This window comes from Acomys minous (assembly GCF_964271855.1).
Source record: "Acomys minous genome assembly, chromosome: 19".
In the NCBI taxonomy this organism is placed as follows: domain Eukaryota; kingdom Metazoa; phylum Chordata; class Mammalia; order Rodentia; family Muridae; genus Acomys; species Acomys minous.
In genome coordinates, this window is record NC_140499.1 from 53,934,617 (window position 1) to 53,950,887 (window position 16,271).

Genomic DNA, 16,271 nt, shown 5'->3' on the forward strand with positions numbered 1-16,271 from the left:
TACTGTCGGCAGCTTCATGTTGGGCCCCTTCATTTTCAGGATCTGTATTCACAGTTACTTACATAATCTTAAAAGAGGAAGGACCCCCAAAAAAATCAGGGTGAATGGAGAGGGGGAAGCCTAGTTATTGATGGGTGAACTTAATAATATGGATATATTGCATACCTGAAATAATTTTATGAAAGAAACATAATTACTGCGAGTGTCTTGGAGAATTTGGGGAACTAGATCAGTAGATATTTGAGCTGAGCTGTGGTGGAGTGCTTTTTTGACATGTGCTGAATTGTAGGGTCGGCCAGGAAATGGAGATGAGTAAAGAGCCAATGTTAGCTCACCTATTAATAAAACTTATTAGAAACTAGCAGAGGCTGGAGAAATGGCTCAGAGGTTAAGAGCACTGGCAGCTCTTCCAAAGGTCCTGTGTTCAGTTCCCAGAAGCCAAATGATAACTCACAACCATGTATAATGAGATCTGGTGCCATCTTCTGGCCTGTAAGTGTTACATGGAGGCAGAACACTGATAAATAATAAATAAATACATCTTAAAAAAATAAAAAAAGAGACTAGCAGTGTATTTCTTCAAATAAATATGATCATGCCCAGAATGGGGTGTCTGAACTGTACAGTGAATGGTGTTCATAATCTTGGCTCTGCAGCATTGCACAAAATTCATAATAAATAGAAATAAAACATTAAGATGTGAAATATGAAAGAACATCTTTTTAATATCATAAAAGACATATTTTCTTAAATGAGAATCATAATTTGGTTATATTAAGCTAAACTTTGGGGTGTAAGCGAATAAAGCAGTAACAATGGTTGAGGAATAAGTCAGTTTAGAACTAGTCCCATACTAAAATTACTTTCTTAATCATTTAGTTTAAAGGATATTTTTGTCTATATTTCTGTCATTCTGTCTGTCTGTCTGTCTGTCTGTATGTCTGTATGAGTACTTTTCTAGCACATGCACTCTAATGTCAAGGACACACATTTGGAAATCAAAAGAACGTTATAAGCAGTCAATTTTCTTCTTCCTCTCTATGGTTTCTGGTACATTAGTCCATTAGTCTTGGTGGCAAGCTCTCTTAACACTTAAGCCATCTTACTGACTTATTTACTCATTTAGTTGAATGAGTACAGACATGAATAGGCCTACTTGTTGAAATATTTTTACTTCCTAAATTGATTATTTTGGAAACAATGAGATTAGCTCTTTATTTACATGTATTTTAAAACTAAAATCTATGTCTACCATCTATAAAACTACAATATTTCTTAGAGTCAACAAAACTCTTTGCTGGAAGGTGGAACATTCACCTTATATTAAGGGACAGGAGCTCCACCAGAAGACCAATAGGGCCAACTAACCTGGACTCAGAGGGGCTTGTAGACACTTAAGCACCAACCAAGAACCATGCATGGAGTGGACCTAAGCCCCCTACATAGATGTAGCCAATGGACAGCTCTGGCTTCATGTGGGTCCCCTAGTAGGGGAATGGGGCCTGTCTCTGACATGGACTCTGTTGCTTGCTTTTTGCTGACTCCCCCTTGGCGAGGCTGCCTTGCCAGGCCATAGGGAAATAGGATGCACTCAGTCCTGATGTAACTTGATGAACTGGGTTGGGTGGGTGGGTCCTTTTCTGAGGACTATGGGAGGGGGTGGGGGCAAAGGGAGGGAGGTTGAGACTAGGAGGAAAGGAGGGATGAAGCTATGAATGGGATGTAAAGTAAAGAAATAAATACATCAATTTTTAAAAAGTAAAAGAAAGATTAGTGTCTGAGCAAGAACATGCATTCCTGTTGAAGACAATTGCAGAAACAACTAAAATGTTTGCCTAGTGATATTTCACTTAAACATTATCACAAGTGGTCAGGGAGAAAAATGCCACAAATGAATGATGAAACATTTAAGGGGGCTGGCTTGGTGAAATGGTGAGTCCAACACTGGGGATTAGGAAGCTTAGAAGGAATAAAGCTCATAAATTGTGCATGAGCCTGGAGTGGGTGTGAACAATCTAAAGTGGGAAATGCATTTGTGAATGTGCCTCTGTGACTTAGGGAAGAGCCCCGATTCTAATGCAGATTCAAAGGAACTGTACCTAGAAACAGTATTTGGTTAAGTTTAAGAGGTGCTTGAGGTCAGGAGGGATTTGGGATTATGAAAGAGTGACTGACGAAAGTTTGGGGAAGAGCCAGTATCATATTTAGGAGGAAGCAAATGAATAGAAAGCCTACAATAGAAGTGCAAAGTAGGGCCATACAGCACTGGAAAATAAATCCACTCAGTGGTTTAGCCAGTTGTTTCTCAATTTGCATTTGGGAGTTTATTGATAGAAAACAATCATACAGACAGTTGGTGAGGATGTGATGTTCATTGCTTACCTTTTTATTTATTTTTAAAAATACCATATCTATCTATCTATCTATCTATCTATCTATCTATCTATCTATCTATCTATCTATAATCTATAATCTATGTATCTTCTTCTTGTTAGAATACAGGCCAGAGAGTTGAACTTCTCACTGTAATGTTCCATATGTTGTAATTGCATGTACACATTTTTTTAAAAAAATGACAGACCTTTATAGTTTCTTTTGAAAACTTAGTTTTTGGGAGAGAACTGGCTGCTTGGGATGGAGCTCAGGGCCTTGCATTCTCTATGTCTCTTCTCTACCAATGAGCTGCACCCTCAGCCTAGATAGTAATTTAAAAATTTTATTTTATTTTATTTTGAAAGTGTTTTGCCTGCATGTATATCTGTGTTCCCTATGCATACCCAGTGCTGATGGGGACCAGAAGAGGGTGTTGGATCACATGGAACTGGAGGTATAGACAATTGCAGTCTGTAATGTGGGAACTGGGTCTTTTCTGAGAGCAGCAGTGTTCTGAACAGCTGGGCCATCGCTCCAGCCCCATGGATAGAATTTTAAGTTGGTGACTAACTGTAAAGGCTTCTTAAGCTTTTTTTTTCAATTTTAAATTGGAAATATACTTTTCATACAGTATATTCTGATGATATTTTCCCCACCCTCCCCACATCATCCAAATCCACACCCTTTCCTTGTCTTTCTCATTAGAACACAAATAGGCATCTAAAAAATGCAATAAAAATGCAAAGTTAAAAAATAGAATAAAACAAAACAAACTGAATATAAAAACCAAGGAAAATGCACAAGAAGTACATATAAATGCCATGACACACATTTTTCACACACACACACACACACACAAATCCTGTAAATGCACAAAACCAGAATCCATAATATATACACAAAAGACCTGTCTCTAAACCTGCCATTGAAGCAGTTTTGTGTGGTCCATCCACTCCTGAGCATGGGGCAGAGTGGTTGTTATACTCAGTGAAACTCCAAGGAAGAAAACTAATTTTCCATATGCAAGTACTTACCAATTGGATATAGTTTCTGGCTTGGGTTATTTTAAGTTATATTTTGAAGATACGTTTTCTTTCAAGACAGCAAATTAAATACTTTTCCATACAATTGATTGGGAATATGTGAAAATGGCATTAGTTCTACACACACACACACACACACACACACACACACACACACACACACACACTTGACCCACCCATCTCTTCCCTCTTTCTTTTCAAGGACTTGAAACTGGGAGTATTGGTCATAAGTAGAACACTTACCCATTATGTGCAAATATAGTGTACCATCCCCAGAACTACAAAACCCAAATGTCTCAAATGCTGCCTACCTGTTCCCATCATTAAATGATTAAGTCATTTGTTTTGCTTTATGGCGATAGTGTTGTTTTTAGAGAAATTATTCTTTACTTCTATTTGGCCAACAGAAGATGAAAGGGTGGCCTCTGGGGACTGACTTAAGACTCTGCATGTTTTTTTGTGTGAAAACTATTAGAATATACAATCAGATGTATACTTTCCTAGTTTGAGCACCTGTTCCTTTATAAGTCTCACAACTTTATCAAGCTCTTTGTATAAGAATTTCGAAATGACCGCCCCTGCCCCCCACTGGTTGAATACAGCTGTGTTTTGTAGGAACAGTCATTGGACAGCTTTCCATCACTGAAAAGGCTGCCAGTGTCATTTCATATGTAAGGCAGGGACCTTTATCAATTCTACTGAAGCTGAAGTAAAAACCCTTCACTAGAAGCAACTTTCACACATCAATGAAAGTCTCAGATTTAACTCCTATGCCATCCTTTTGATCTGATAAATTTTCTTCATGATGTGTTTACAGGTGACACTTTCTTAGACACCCAACCAATTTACACAGGTTTATTGTCTACCTGATATGAGGCACTGTGATAAGCTTTGGGTGACTCAGTGGTAAACAGAAAGAACAAAAATGTTGTAAAATGTAGGGTCTTTTTGAGAGTGTTTTAAAAAATTACACCTTTAAAATGAAATAAGCAAATAATTATTGCCCCCAATACATGATCACTCAACACCCTTTAAGCAATCTCTGGAACTTGACACTTCTTAAGAAGTATAAATTCCAGAATAATCTTTACTTTCAGAAGAAGAGTTAATGTCAGCTCTACTGATCCAAGTTTTGGAAGGACTCCAGAATTTAGCAAATCATTAGTGACTAGTAATAATATCTCGAGATTACAACTTTAATAGAAACAATTACACAGGGAATATTATGGGGTCCCTTTGTTGCTGTGGTCCTAAGCTACTTGTGAAAACAAAGAAAAATGTCTACTCAGTATGGTAAACTGAACAGAATGCAAATGGGAAAACCTACATTCACCAGGAATTTGAATTTAAGACCTATGGAATGGTGAAATCAGTGGTCCTCCTTTTCATGTTTAATTCACTGTGAAAAGGCGCCATTCCTCTTCCTTTTCTCAAGTGGGATGTAAGTGTCATTGTTACTTGTTGATCATCTGTGACATGATCCTCTGGAGAACTGTGATATGGCAGAAAGGGGTTTGCTAGCCATTTTACAAGAGTGGTTTGGATTGAAGATTGACACTGTCTTTCGTTATTAAGAAAACCATATATTTAAGTTTTCTGGAACCATTTTATGGTTTATATCTGTGCATCTGACATATTGTTGTCACCCTCTAAATTTTAAAATATATACTGGTTTCGGCCCTGGAGACATGCCAGCCAATACAAGCATTTGCTGCACAAGTAGAGGCACCTAATTTCAAATGCCCAAGACTGTAAAAAGCTAGGTACAGTTATACACATGCCTATTAATGAAATGTTGGGGTGGAGTTGGAGAAGGGAGGATCAGTGGAGCATGGCGGTACTGAGTTTAGCACAGGGTGCTGTATGAGACCTTGCTTGAAGGGAATTAACTGCAGAGTAATAGAGCAGTAAACCTTGCTTCCTCCTATGGCCTCGTCATGCTTGCATTGATGAGTGCATCTACATACATAATATGCATATAACATACTCACATGTACACACTAAAATAAAAATACAAATGTATGGGTTTAGACAATAACTACTATGGCCATCCATGTTGGGAAACATAACTTTATTTTGACAGGAAAACTATGCTTGGTATATGTAACATGTAAGGTCATTATCCTCACTGGAAAACACTTTTGTAACACAAAACCCATACGACCAATGAAGCACTATTAAAAGTGTTCTCATTAGGAAACAGTGATGAGGTAACTCCGTAAGAATACACTTTTATGTTAGTCATGCTAGTTTTTAAAATAAATTTGTATTTTTTCTTTGGTGTAATGCTGTTTTCCCATAACATGCTCTATTGAAATCATGTCACAGATCATGTCCACAAGGAGCACTGGGATTTACGCTCTGCTTGGGACAACAAAGTACACATTGCATGGGAAAAGGAGGAACAGTGGATTTCATCAGTCCATAGGCATTAAATTCAATTTAGAATATCTTTCAGTTAGCTTCCTTATTATTATCCAGGGTTACTTCACTAGCCGTTGAAGGTGGCAGCATCCATATTGTTTCCAGAAGTCATTGCTAACTATCCCCAGCTTTTACATTTTTCCCTTTGAGTTTGGTCTCAAGAATACAGTTATCATACAAAACCATGCTCCCTTTACCGCGGCACCTCTCGTTTTTTTAAAGCTAATCAATCTAACCTCTCTGAATGACGGCAGTTTGGCAATTTCTCCGTGGATAATTGTGAAAGAATATGTTGATTTGAAATGAAATAATACAAAGCCAGTTTCTATTCCTGGTAAAGGGGTTTCCATCTCGAAAGCCCCTTTATCAGTAGGAAGAGTAGTTCTGCCTAAAGTGGAGGATACTTTAAGTTCTTAGCAGGACTGAGAATCCTGGCATGCAGGAATCACCATGTGGACATTAAGCAAATTCGGTTTCTGGGGAAAGATGGAGGGAGGAAAAATAACTTCCCAGGGTTATACAGTGTTACCTGAGTACTGAACACTAAGCATGTGGGCGGTAACATATTCAGAGTAAATGTAGATGTTAGATGAACGAATGAACCAGTTTTGAGAGAACTGAAACATCTAGGTTATGTAACCTACCAAATAATGCTCTTTCTTTAATTTTTCTATGCCAGCCAAGACCCCCTCCTGCACAAATTAGTACTAATGGCCACAAATGAAAGTTCATTTGACTGATTCAGACATTTTTTTTTTAGCAAACTTTGTGTTTTTCAATTATTCAATTTTTTTTTCAATTCCGAAATCCAAAATTGAAAATTCTGAACCACCTAGAATAGGATTTGAGGTCACCAAGACTCAATTTTACTATCTCCATCTACTGGCAGGGAGGAACTTTACCCCAGCATCTGGACTGGCATAGAAAAGACGAGAAAGAACATTAAAAGGTAAGCCGAATGTACGTCTTTATTTCCTCTGCATTTGTACACATTTCTGTCACATACTCTATTGTATGTTCCACATTGAAGATTGCTGTAATGAGAAGTTATGAAATGAGGGAAGTGTAGGTGATCTAGGCTCTTGGGAGTTCCTTAAAAATGAGCAGATATAGACACATCATCATGACAGTCTTTTATACCTGGGTATTTCTGAGTTTCTCTCAGGTTATTCCAGTGGTTGAGTGCTGCCTTCCGGTCATTACATAAATGTGTATATTGTAGTCTCACTCTGTAGACTTTCTGTTACCCTGAAGAGAATTTTATTTGGCATTAATTATTTGAAGTGTGAAGGTTTAGAGAGTATATAGGCCCGTTCCTTTCTGGAGTACACATTTTTACTCTGGTGTTTCTTAAGATCTTTTCCCAGCCTTTACTTATTAGTATTTTCATTTGGAGAAAGTGCTGAATTAAACTTCCTTGTTAATTAACAAATCAGCCTTAACAGTATTGACACATATTTATATCAGTGTTCTGTGTGTGTGTGTGTGTGTGTGTGTGTGTGTGTGTGTGTGTGTGTGTGTGAGAGAGAGAGAGAGAGAGAGAGAGAGAGAGAGAGAGAATAAAAGTTGATATATTTTGGTATTTTGTTACCCCATAAAAAAAACTTCCTGGAATTGTATTGACTCACTGTTAAAGAGATTACAGCATTGCAATGAAACTGCAATAAATAATATATACTGCTATAAAACATAGCTGTAATAAAATAAATAGTTGATGGTTTGTGTGGTTTACAAAAGGAGATCTACACAGTACTTCCATATGTATTTAAAGTGTTAGGAACAGTTGCTGTTGGGCTTATGTTATGCACGACTTTCTTCAAAAAAGCTTTATCTCAAGTTGAGATTTGGAGTAACAGCCATTTGTCAAGATAATTGGTACTACTACATTTGATGCCATCTAATTAAGTGTGGTCCAGGGATTTTCCTATCCATTCTCTTCTTCTTGTCTATACTCCTCCAGATTTGCTCACTGCACGGCGTTGCTCAGTATCCCCTGGGAGTGTTCTAATTCTTTAAAAGAGATATATTTAAATTTATAAAGAACACAAGTGGATCATTTTCAACTTTAGAATAAGACTGCAAAAGACAAGAATTTCAAGGGAACTGCTCTGTTGAAACATGTCTGCGCATATCCTGGGCGGTCGTGAATGCAGCTGGTCCATTTGTTGGCTGAGGGATTAGCCTAACATAAACAGCAACAATATCAGAATCTAAGAGTGTTCAGCGGGACAGAAGTAGCCACAAAGTCTTTCGGAGATTAGAAGATACAGAGTTTTCCCTAATGATCAAAGGGCGAGCGATAACATGGGCATCAGAGAAGAACCCCCTCCACAGACGGACTTTCTGGTGGACTTGGTAGAATCAGATTCAGTTGCTCTTGGCACGCAATTGTTTTATTCTGGACTCTAGTCACCCCCCCTTTCCTTGTCATCTTAAGACTCCTGTGTTTTAATCCTTGACTCTGTTTGAAAATTATTGTTGCAGAGAGCTACTGCTGAAGAAACTGATAATGGATAGATTCAAACTGGTCCTGGAAGGAAGGAAACTTTTAAATTTACATATCCTCACTTTTCTCTCATAGTCCCTAGAGGTAGCAAAATATTGTAAGCTGTGATCGAATAGCTTGGTGTAACTAGGTACTTTATTGTTATTAAAATGTATGTCTCTCAAGAAACAGTTTAAACACCCAATTCCCCACTAGGTTATATAAGTTTATTATTGATGTGTAGTCCTAGTGTCTTTTTTAAAAAGCATCACATGTATATATGTTTTTAAATTTTTCCTCATCATTTTAAGGTAGAGTGGGAGTGGTGGCCGTTCGTTCTGACAGCAGAGTGGTGAAGGTGTTCATGTGTTCATGAGAGCATCTTGTGGAAATCCAGCTGAAGTGCAGTTACGTCTCAGTGTCGTTTTCCTGTTACCATTATGCAGGGTTATTTGTGGTATGAAAGCAAACATCTCTATAGGTCACTTATCAATGTATTTTTAACATCTCACATCCTGTTTATAGAAAGATGAATAGTTCACTAGTTATTTCTGAAATATAAAACCTGCAAGGTGGAACTCCTTGTATATAAGTGGCTAAATAGACTTTTTTTTTTGTCTTCAGTTATTTTATTGTTGTTTTCACTGATAAATTCTAAGCATTCTCCCATCAAAAGACCAGTAGCTCATCCAGGGGCTGTGATCTCACAAAGGAATAAGTCACTTCTTTGCATTTTAGAAATATCTAGTAAAATCCAATTGAATGTTCACAATTATATGCATGGCAGCTATAAAATTAATACATATTGATGTCCAAAAATGTTCTTATTGAAATATTTCCTCTAAAGTATCTGTGTTTATATAAAGTATATATAATATGAATTTATGTATAATCACATTAGTATTTATCATAACATTTGTATAAGTATATTTTATTGTTGAAAAATCTTCAGACTATATCCTAATATATTGTTTGAACTTTGTATAATAACTTCTAATTAAATAAGAGAGTAGATTTATTGACTGATTATTTTAAAAAGTGGATGTTTATTATATATTTTGACGTATTCCTAGTACTCTTTCCTACATTCTGGCTTTTAAAAAATAGTGTCTAAAATAATGTTTTCCTGTCTCAGAGCTTGAAATTGGGCATATATACAGCTATATTTATTGCTCAGTTGCTGCGCACAATTCCTTTAATGTAATGATGTGTGTATGTACTTGGCTGTCTGTGTTAGATAAGATTATTTCCAGCTTACCTTCTGTAATAAATCATTTTATAGCTTTACTCCATTGAATCAAAGTGGAGTTGATTATTTTATTACTGCCTGAAAATTAAAAATACTATGTTGTCAAATCTTCACTAGTTGACAAATCTAAGTATGAAAAGAATTTTCTAGATCATAGTCTTTTGTGATGTAATGGGGTATTTTCAGGAAGGAAAGAGGCAATGATGACAACAATTACTTCAGTACAACCTTAAATCATTGACATCTCAGGCAAACCCAACCAGATGGTCGCCCCAACTATTAGTTCAGTTATAAGACATTCTACTTAATTGTCTGAATAATAAAAGCGATCTTCTTCTACATGTAGCTATGAAGACAGAGGCAGAGTGACTTTACTGTATATTTTGTGCTTGAATTTGGCTCCATGATTTTATACTATGATCTATCTGCCCACTTCTGCGCATTGGCTTTTTCCGCAGAATGGATTCCATTATCATGGCTGAAGAGCCTCCATAGCGTCAAGATGTCATTTTATCCTCAAGTTGTCTTGTTCCCAAATCCTGAGAACAGGCTATTTCCCCTCACTGTGCATGGTGCATGGACTCTTCCTAGAGGCATCCTTTGCCCCACTGAAAAAATCAGCCAAGAGCCTATTGTCTGCAGTCTGAGGATATCTTTAGATTTGAGAAAATTTTAAGCTTTTGTAAATGATGGTGTCATAGAGGTAACAGTTCTGCAAATGTGCTGCCTTTCCACATCAAGCTCCCAAGCCACTTCCTAGAAGTTACACCCAAGGTTTCCCCAGTGTGCTCCTGTGAAATGGGAGGCTTTGCACTGTGCCTCACACAACAGCCTCCTGATTAATGACATCCAGAAACTTGACAACTGGTAATTTTCCCTTCATTCTCTTTTAATTAGAGTGCTATGGACTGTGTTTCTCATCCACTAAGACGTAGATATGTAATTATTTTATTTTTAAATCATTCTCTTTTAATTAGAGTGCTATGGACTGTGTTTCTCATCCACTAAGACGTAGATATGTAATTATTTTAGTTTTAAAAACATTATTATAATTTTTATATGGTGTGTGATTATCTCTAGTTAATAAAAAGCAAGTTTCCAGTGGCTTTCCCAAAATATCAGCATTTTATCTTTGACTGATTCCCATTTTATGGCTTAAGTCAAACAAATACAATAATTCTGTAAGTGTGGCCTTCCCAGAGAATGTAACATTCTTGAACATGCTTTATTTTAAAAAATAAGCAGTCATATTAAGAAAACATCCAAAATCCCAAATAATGAGTACTCTCTGATGTAGATCCTTGGCTGGTCGATAATGTAGATGAACTTCAGCTAAGACATCTAATACAAATGATTGAAATGTATTGAGTTAATATAACTTACAGGGCAGAATTTAACTGTGCTGAGTGAAGCACCCACATCCTTACTGTGAATAATATTTGTAAACTTAGAATTTGAGGTTGAACTGTTTCAAGGCTGAAGTAATGTATAGTATTATTTTCTGCCAATGTTCATGGTAATGACATCTATAAGGTACAAACAAGACAGTATTTATATATTTCTATGAAACTCTCTGCCTCCTCAAAGACATAGTGTGACATAAAAGAAAAAAAAAGTCACCATAAAGTCCATTATTCTCAACATTTGCAGGCCTAACATAGCAGACAGTGTGATACAGGAGAGTACTGCAGAAAGGTTACACAGGCAGCGCGACAGCTGAATATTAGTCAGACTGCCTGGCATGATGCTGAGTTAGACCCACTAATTACCATGTTGAGAGGACTGGGCTCTTTTTAGTTTCTGATGTCTCAAACTTTCTGGATAGTTCTTCTGGTTGTTTACTCACTTTAGAGAGAACAAAAGTGAATCAGCTGAAGTCCAAGAACCTTAATTGGGCATATCTTAAATAATTATATTATTTTTTTTGCCACACTAAATATTAGCAACCCCTTTGTTTACTCTGTTACAAGTCATTTGTTCTCCTAGCTTGTAAACTGTGTTAGGCAGCACTAGCCTCGCTGATTATATTTGTCTTATTGTGCTATGGTGTTAAAGACATAGGGAATGATAGATTTTGGTAAAACAATGGTTAAAAAAAAAAAGTAAAACAACAGCTTAATTCAGGCTTACTGTCTCATGTATTATCCTAATCTTTCATTCTTACTCAGGAGGTAAGACATCAAGAGTGCCCGTCAGGTTATTCTATCTAGACAGAAGCGTAGGGAGCTTTGCTTTGCCGTGAGTTTGTCTGTTCTCTGAAGAATAAGATAAAGGGATATATATATATACAAACATCTATGTTGTATGCTATAGGATTTCTGCTATTCTTAAAATGAACTCTGTTATTTAGCCATATAATCGAGCTATCAAGAGGAAGATAAAGAGGGACGATGGTAGGGCAGAATAACAGAGGAGAAAATACATAATGAAGAAGACAGGGAAAACAAAGCGCAAAGGAGAGTAGTGAGTGAGGCCATGAGCTCCTCAAATAAGGATTAGCAAGAGGCGATCTGTTTCATAAAGAAATGTTTTGAACATGTAAAAATACCATGTACTTGGTAAGCAAGCACGTTGCACATCTCACAGGCCATCTGTGAAGTCTGCCAGCCTATGACTGGTGACATTGCTGATAACTGCCTTCCTTCCGCCAGACAGACGCAGAAGGTGCTAGAGTTCATAGGCAAAAAGCTAAATTCTATTTTACCAAACTTCATTTCCTACAGTCCTTTTTTGCTGATATCAGGGTAAAATGTTAAACTATAAGACCAGGCATGGTGGCACAGGCATAATCCTAGCACTCAGGGGTACTTGTGGGACAAGGGGCAAGAATGATCGTCTTTCCTCATGGGTTGTATGTTGTCAATAAACCATCTAAGTGTTATCTTTATCAATAATGCATGTTGAAATGTTATAATTTTTGTTGATTTTATGATCTTCCTGTTCTGCTAGTTTCTGTAAGCCATAATAATTGTGTCTAAAGGAATAAAAATACATAATGCATGGAAGATAATAAGGACTTTTTTATTTTAATATTAATATTAATCAAGTCTAATATCTGAAGGATTGAGTTGCTTCTGCATATATGTGGCTGGTACTTTTATAGTGGTTATATAATTAAAATCTACTTTTTCCTTTTCCTCCTGCTTTTGACTCATTTTAGTTTTGGGTTTTTGTTTGTTTGTTTGTTTTAGACAAGTTTTCTCTGTGCAGTGCTGGCTGTCCAGAAACTTGCTGGCCTCAAAAACCAAGAACCTCCTGCCTCTGCCTCCTGAATGTTGGGATTAAAGGCATGTGACACCATCACCTGATATCATTTTAGTTTTTAATGCTGTTCCCTTAGGAGGATTTGAGCCAGATAATATGACATGGTTATCATTATGAATTCTTAAAAAAAAAAGCAGTGCTTTTATGTTTTTCCTTTTGTCTAAGATATACGAGATTTGCTATTTCCTTCAGATCACAAGGACCTTATGTTCGTAACTGAGTCATTTAACTACAAGTATGTTTTATTAGTAGTTTGGGTGCATTGATCACTGACTATAAGAAAAGCAAATGTTTATTAAACTAGGCACACACACTGTACAGTCCTGTACACTTGTTTTATGCTTACATTCCCAGCAACGTTATATTTTTGGAGTGATGGCTGTAAAAAAAAACCACAGAAATGCGGTGCTGTCCTAATTTGGTAGACTGTGACGCTTGTTATTGGCGCTCCTCTCTTTCTTCCTAGTTTCCTTCTTTTGATTATAGGCCTGCTTGCTTTAGATTTACAGAGAACATTGATTGTCACTTGCAAATCACATATGCTGGGTGGTGGCACATCTCACTCACCTCACATTTGTGAAGTAAAATTTAGAAGATGCAATTTTAAGTTAGAGGAAAACTTACAATTCTTATTCCCACAAACAGAGGCTAGAATTTGGACTTCAAATTATGTTTAATGAAAACATGAATTATAAAGGTGAAAAATGTAAACATGACGCTAAGTATATATACTGTAGTCGTGAACTTTTGGCTGTTTAAATGAAAATAGAATTCTGATATTTCAGTAGCCAACAGTTTGGGTCTATATCAGTGGTTCTCAACCTTCCTAATGCTGTGACCTTTTTGTACATTTCCTCATGTTGTGACCCCCCCCAACCTTACAATTATTTTTGCTGCTACTTCCTAACTGTAATTTTGCTATTGTTATGAATTGTAATGTAAATATTGTGTTTTCTGATGGTCTTGGGCGAACCTTGTAAAAGAGTCATTTGATCCCCAAAGGGGTCATGATCCACATGGTGAGACCCATGGTTCTATATTATTTATTACAAAGGTTGCTATATTTACTAAACATAAATTTCATATAAGGGATGTGTTTTAAATATAGTAGAATATATATAGAATTTTCATAAATGTGCTTAGGAAATAGTTTATTAAAGCATTAGTTATGATATAAACTATTACTGTACATAGCTCTGACACATGTGGGGGTCTATCAAAAGAAACTTTAAGGAATAGAAATATAGCTTACCTTAAAAATAATTAATTATAATTTATGAAGGTTTTAATGTAGCTCATGATCATCTTTTTCTTTTTTAAGTAAAATTTCTGAGGCTGGCTCTTTTTTTAATCCTAAAAAAAATATACTGGTGTCAAATTATGTTCATAGGTGAGGTCGTTATTTTCACTTACTTATTTATATATATTTATTCATGTATTTATTTGCTTATTCTCATATTGTGATGCTGGGGATGGAATCTGTGGCATTGCACCTGCTCGGCTAGTGCTTCACCACTGAGATATGATTAGTTTATGTAAGTGAGCATAGGCAAAACAGTATCAATCTTTAACACCTACAATGAGGAAAACATTTCTGGGTAGGTGCTTGTTCCCAAGGAATTGTTCTACTTGGAGAAGAAATGGAATATTAAGTTATTTAATTAAAAAGTCTCAAGTACCATGTAAAATTCACTCTGGGTAGTTTAAAGATGAAACAGTTTGCTTTTTTACCTTAATAATATTCCCTTGTGTCTCCTTTATCTCTCAAAAATGCATTATTCTTAAATTTTGTTTTATCTACTTGGTTTTTAACATAAGCTTTAAGCAGAACTTTGATGCAATTCTTGTAATTACTGTTGAAGAGTAGGGACAAAAATAATATTTTCAATCCAAGCTGCCTTGTGTACAATAGAATGCTTGTTAGTTTCCTAATAGTGCACAGGAAACTGATAGAAATTTAACAGCATAAGAATGTCTGTGTTAATTCTTCTTCAAGTGGCCAGTGCAAGCCCTATGCAAAAGAGTGCTGGCTCAGGCTCTATTGAGTCCTAACCCAGTCTAATAAGACTATATTTACTTCTGGTGGCAGTAGAAAGGAGTTTGCTTTCAATGCCTTCAAGTTTCTGAAATTCAAATTTTATAGTAAAGTAACTAAAATAACTGAATGAGTTTGATAGAATGCCATAATTTCTATCACTGTTACATTGTTGAGACGGGATCCCATGGAGACCATGCTGTCCTCTGACACACACTATGGAGGTGAGGAGGACATCCTGATGAACCTGTGTCTATTCTCCAAGTGCTGAGGTGATAGGTTTGAGGCATCAAGACCAACAATATAATTACATGTTTAACTACTATAAATAAAATAATTGATTTCCTAAATAATACTGCATGGCTGGCTATATGGGATCTTGTCATAAAAAAGAAAAAAAGATAGAAAATTACAGAAGTATATCAAACTCATTTAGAGTTTAAAATGTTAGAAATTTATATTTCAGTGGCTAGATTTAAAAGACTGATTTTTTTTTATTTTTCCAGTATAAAATACAACCCCTATAGAAATCTATTTTTAATATATATATTTATATTTATATTATTACACATATATGAAATAAACTACATACAGCAAGAAGAACCATGAAACAATCAGGAATTATATAAAGGTTACACATAGTGTTTTGGCTATTTGTATTTGACAATTTTGAAGAAAACATCTTTCCTATCTTGGTGAGTCTAAATTTCTGAATGTAAATCATTATCTATCATATCTCATTCCCAACAACTTAAAACATCTATCTAGAACTAAACAAATCTTATCTATTTATTTATTTTTATTTTATTAATATATTCAGATTACAACTTAATTGTTTCCGACCTAAAAACATCTTAACCCCAAAATAAGTAAGCTTAATTGTAAAATTAAACTATCTGGTCTTCAATCCTGTCAGAAACTTGAGAGGGAATAAAAGTAATTACCTGAGTAAATAGGTTAGCAGCTTCCAAAGTGAAAAAAAAATGACAGACAGTTTACTGCCTGAGCAGTCACCTAAAACGCTCCATAACATTGGAGCACCATCTTCAGGCTTCTGGCCCAGTATATCTGACAGACATATTTGTGAGGCAGGAACTATTGAGAACTTGCTTAACCTGTCTTGTCTGAGTTTGGCTGTTGATTCTGCCTTCATCCAAGCTTGCCCATTTTTTAGGCAGAGTTCTGTCTGTAGCAGAAATGAGGACATTTTGCCTAGTGGCTGGTTGACATGTTTGAAGCCATCTCCATAAGGAGGTTCATTGATGCTCATTATCTTCTTTGAGGTAGGCTGGGTGTTGCCAAGTAGTTAACCTGTCTTATTGTCAAAGAATCTTTAAAGTAATAAAAACATTTGTAAATGCCATATTCTGTAGGTCTCTGAGGTTTTTGAAGACTTTT

General features: G+C 36.0%; 1 protein-coding gene across 2 annotated transcripts in view; it reads left to right on the plus strand.

Moving 5' to 3' along the window:
• PDGFC (platelet derived growth factor C) overlaps nt 1–16,271 on the plus strand; it is a 159,382-nt gene that overhangs the window by 73,368 nt on the left and 69,743 nt on the right. Inside the window, exon 2 of one of the 2 annotated variants that reach the window (XR_014776708.1) lies at nt 6,730–6,789. The exons of the other annotated variant lie outside the window; for it this stretch is intronic. The gene's annotated coding sequence lies outside the window, so the exon portion shown is untranslated. The remainder of the gene's footprint in view (nt 1–6,729; nt 6,790–16,271) is intronic. 2 annotated transcript variants of the gene reach the window in all.